Source organism: Anser cygnoides, chromosome W (genome assembly GCF_040182565.1).
Source record: "Anser cygnoides isolate HZ-2024a breed goose chromosome W, Taihu_goose_T2T_genome, whole genome shotgun sequence".
Taxonomy (NCBI): domain Eukaryota; kingdom Metazoa; phylum Chordata; class Aves; order Anseriformes; family Anatidae; genus Anser; species Anser cygnoides.
In genome coordinates this window covers 10,555,214-10,560,315 of record NC_089911.1, presented here as the reverse complement: position 1 = coordinate 10,560,315, position 5,102 = coordinate 10,555,214, and positions in this window count along the sequence as shown.

Sequence of the window (5,102 nt, the reverse complement as noted above, 5' to 3'; positions counted from 1 at the left end):
GGGCCCCGGACCGACGCCGGCACCAGCGCCTCGCGCAACGCTCACGGACCCCTGCGGCTCGCGGGGCCGCTCGGCCGTCACACAGCCGGCTTCGGCCGGAAAAGCCCCTTCGTTCGGCGCCGAGAACGACGGCCCGCGAGCGAGCGGGGCACGCGCCCTAAACGCCGCCGCCGCCGCCGCTCTCGCCCCGAGCGAGGCAGCGCCTCACCTGCGACGGGAAGCGAGCCGGAGAGGAGGCCGCCCGTGCCCGAACACCGGACGCCGCCGCGGCTCCCCCGGGACAGGGGAGCGCGGAGGAGCCGGCCCGCAGGGGGCCCTCTCCGACGCGACCCGAACGGCCTCATCGATCGGAAGAAAAACAGCGAACAGCGTCGCGTGCGGGCGGGTGTGCGGGAGCAACGTCCGCGAGAGGTGCTCGCGCCGACCCGAACATCGGCCCTGGCAAGAGCCGACCCGCCGGGGAGCCTCTCCGACGTGCTCGGGGAACGCCTCGGCGGGCGCTGCGTGCGGGTGAGGTGAGGTGCATCGTCGGCAAGCGGAGGCGCCGCCGCCTCGGCCGTGCCAATCCGCGCCGCCCGGTCCCCCCTTCGCCTTCCGAGCCTCCGGGACCGGTGAAAGCCGCCGGGGACGCCCCCGGACGCTCAGCGTTCGTGCGCCGGCGGACCACCCGCCGGCTTCCCGCCGCTTTTCTCCACAGCTCGCTCTTTTCCCAGCGACTCGCGCGCGCGAGACCGCTTCTCGCTGCCCGGCGGGGCGAGGGGGGGGGCGGGAGGGAGTCGGCAGGCAGCTAAGGTTGACCAGTCGACAGAACCGACCCCCGAGCCCACGCCGCCACCGACGCCGCGCGACCCCTTTTCGTGCGCCGGCTCCCCCAGCCGCAAGTGCTCGCTCAGCACCGCTTCAGGAGCAGAGTCCCCGCTCTCTCCTATAGACGGACACAAAAGTCACCGCCCCCGAAAAGCTCCAAGACCTTTTCAAGAGTCCCGCAGCGAGGCACCCGAGAGCAACCGACTTTTACCTCGACGTAACTGGAGGCAGAAAGAAACAGCGACGCCTACGACACCTTCCGAGCCGTCTCACGACCTACTCATCTACCGCTAGCCCCACGGCACGCCGCCAAGTCCCGTCCGAGTCAGGGTAGACGTGGCCGCCGTTCCCACAGCCCGACCGTCAGCGACCTCCTCCAGGCGGGCAGACGGGGCGCCCTCGGTAGGACACGGGTAGACCAGGCGGCCACAGGGGGACACGGTACACCTCCCGACGGCGGGAGGACACGGGGAGACCCGCCGGCCGGGACCGAACGCCGTCGGTCTGCCTTCCTTCGCTTTTCGCACGGGCCGTTCCGGCCCTTTTCGGAACTTTTCGGGCCTTTTCGGACCTTTCCGGCGCTTTTCGATGCTTTTCGCGTGGACGGACCCACTCGGGAACCGCGCGACCGACCGACAGACGGATGCCTTCGGACGCGCGCGCGCGCGCGCGCGCCCGTCGGTGCCGGGCAGACCCCGACGCCGTTCTCGCGGCCGGCCCCGCTGCAGCGACCCCTACAGGTCGCCACGGGCTACGCAAACATGGCGACCGCGGCCGGGTAGACCTGGCGGCCGCGGGAGGACACGGGTACGTCAGGCGGCCGCGAGGGGGCGCGGGGGGACCCGGTAGACCTGGCGGCCGCAGGAGAACACGGGGAGACTAGGCGGCCACGGGAGGACGCGGCACACCCGGCGACCGCAGGAGGACACCGGCAGACCCGCCGGCCGGGACCGAACGCCGTCGGTCGGTCTGCCTTCCTTCGCTTTTCGTACGGGCCGTTCCGGCCCTTTTCGGACCTTTTCGGACCTTTTCGGCCCTTTCCGGCGCTATTCGGTGCTTTTCGCGTGGACGGACCCACTCGGGAACCGCGCGACCGACCGACAGACGGATGCCTTTGGACGTGCGCGCGCGCGTCCCTCGGTGCCGGGCAGACCCCGACGCCGTTCTCGCGGCCGGCCCCGCTGCAGCGACCCCTACAGGTCGCCACGGGCTATGCAAACACGGCGACCGCATAGACCCGGCGGCCGCAGGAGGACACGGGGAGACTAGGCGGCCACAGGAGGACGCGGTACACCCGGCAACCGCAGGAGGACACCGGCAGACCCGCCGGCCGGGACCGAACGCCGTCGGTCGGTCTGCCTTCCTTCGCTTTTCGTACGGGCCGTTCCGGCCCTTTTCGGACCTTTTCGGGCCTTTTCGCACCTTTCCGGCACTTTTCGGTGCTTTTCGCCTGGGCGGACCCACTCGGGAATCGCTTGACCGACCGACCGACCGACCGACGGACGCCTTTGGACATGCGCGCGCATGCGTCCTTCGGCTTCCGGGTAGACCCGGACGCCGTTCTCGGCCAGGCGTTTGCCTCTGACGTCAGAGCGACGGGCGGCCCGAGGCAACCGGGGGCCGCGGCCGCGAGCTCGCCTTCTCGAACACCCGCCTCCCCGTAGCCCGGCTACCGGCCCCTATTCGCCTGGGGCGGGTTGGGCTGGGGGGGAGCGACTTTGCACCACGCTAAGCAACTACACGTTTCGTTTTCACAGCACTGTTTTGCTTCGATATGCTTCTCCCGCCACTGCTACGCGTTGCTTTTCCTGACCCTGCTTGACTATGCTTTTCCTGATAAGGCTTTCTTTTCCTTCCGAGGCTTTCCTTCGTCTCGCATTTCTTCCCTTTGCACTGCCGACCGTACCCGGCATGAGGGCCCTGCGGTCTTTGCCCCGCAGACGCCGGGAACCGGCAGGAGGGCTGGCCGCCAGCTCCTTGCATTTGCTTCGCTTCTCTTTGTTTCTCCTTGCTTTGCTTTGCTTTGCTCTGCTCTTCCGGGCACAGTTTTGCTTTTCCTTCTCTGCGTTCCTCTGCTGTTCTCGCCCCTGCTTTGCTTTCCTTTGCCTCAGATTGCTTTGCCTCAGATTGCTTTGCTTTTTTGTTGTTGTTGTTGTTGTTTCTTTTTTTCTTCTTCTTCTTTTTTTTTTTTTTTGGTTAATATAGATACATATTCATTTTATTGCTTTGTTTTATTTTTGGACCTTTTGGCTTTGGTTTTCCTGGCCGCGCTTTGCTTTGCCTGGCCCTGCTTGTCATTTCTTTTCATTATGCCGCATTCTTTTCCCTAGCAGGGCTTTGCTTTGCCTTGCTCGGCTTTCCTCTTCATTTCTCTGCTCTCCTGTGCTGCGCTAGGCTTCCTTTGCAGACCGTCCCGACGATTTTGCCGATGAGGCGATCGGTATATTTAGGAACGCATAAATCCTCAGACACACAGCTGGGCCTCCCCGCAGCCCGGACACTGTCCCCTCGCAACTCGAGGGTGGGGGCAGCAGGCCCGGCCACCCGACATGGTCAGTTCTGTGGCCCCAGCCGTGTGGCCTGCCGCTAGGCGGTCCCCACTGCTGCCCGTCTGGGGACGGTGTTGGGTGAGGTTTTGAACGACGATCAGTAACTACATGATTCCCACAGCTACATTGGATGGAAGGCAACAATCAATAAATAAATAAATAAATAAAGATAAAACCAGGTAAAGCAAGACATGGTTCTTGCCCACTGTCACGGCGGACTATGAGGTGTCAGGGAGGCCGGGGAGCGGGCGAGCAGGGTACAGCCACCGTCCGAGTCTGGCCGCCAGCTCTACCCGGCATGAGGGCCCTGCGGTCTTTGCCCCGCAGACACTGGGAACCGGCAGGAGGGCTGGCCGCCAGCTCCTTACATTTGCTTCGCTTCTCTTTCTTTTTCCTTGCTCTGCTTTGCTTTGCTCTGCTCTTCCGGGCACACTTTTGCTTTTCCTTCTCTACTTTGGTCTGCTTTTCTTGCCCCTGCTTTGCTTTGCTTTGCCTCAGATTGCTTTGCTTTGCTTTGTTTGCTCTGTCTTTCCTGGCACTGCTTTGCTTTTCCTTGTGCTACTTCACTTTGCTTTGCTCTGCCTTGCACTGCTTTGCCTTTCCTGGACACGCTTTACTTTGCTTTTCCTGGCCCTGCTTTGCTTGTTTTTTTTTTTGCCTTTTTTTTTTTTTTTTTTTTTTTTACTTTAGATATATATTCATTGCATTGCTTTGTTTTATTTCTGGACCTTTTTACTTTGGTTTTCCTGGCCGCGCTTTGCTTTTCCTGGCCATGCTTTTTCAGGCCATGCTTTCCTTTGTCTTGCTTCGCTTTGTATTCCTGGCACCTCTTGGTTTTACTTTCTCTGCTCTGCTTTGCTTTTCCTACCCCTGCTCTGCTTTGCCTCGCCTCAAACTGCTTTCTTTACTTTGCTCTACGTTTCCTGGCACTGCTGGGACTTTCCTTGTACGAGTTTGCACTGCTTTGCTTTGCCTTGCTCTGCGTTGCCTTTCCTGACCACGCTTTTTCAGGCCACGCTTTCCTTTGTCTTGCTTCGCTTCGTATTCCTGCCACGGCTTTGCTTTACCTTCTCTGCTCTGCTTTGCTTTTCCTACCCCTGCTGTGCTTTGCCTCGCCTCAAACTGCTTTCTTTACTTTGCTCTACGTTTCCTGGCACTGCTGGGACTTTCCTTGTACGAGTTTGCACTGCTTTGCTTTGCCTTGCTCTGCGTTGCCTTTCCTGGCCATGCTTTTTCAGGCCACGCTTTCCTTTGTTTTGCTTTGCTTTGTATTCCTGGCACTGCTTTGCTTTTCCTTCTCTACGTTGCTTTCTTTTCCTAACCCTGCTGTGCTTTGCCTTGCCTCCTCAAACTGCTTTCTTTCTTTTGCTCTACATTTCCTGGCACTGCTTTGCTTTTCCTTGTGCTACTTTCCTTTCCTTTGCTCTGCCTTGCACCGCTTTGCCTTTCCTGGACACGCTTTACTTTGCTTTTCCTGGCCCTGCTTTGCTTGTTGTCTTTTTTGCCTTTTTTTTTATTTTTTTTTTTTTTTTACTTTAGATACATATTCATTGCATTGCTTTGTTTTATTTTTGGACCTTTTTGCTTTGGTTTTCCTCGCCGCGCTTTGCTTTTCCTGGCCATGCTTTTTCAGGCCACGCTTTCCTTTCTCTTGCTCTGCTTTTATTCCTGGCACCTCTTGGTTTTACTTTCTCTGCTCTGCTCTGCTTTTCCTACGCCTGCAGTGCTTTGCCTTGCCTCAAACTG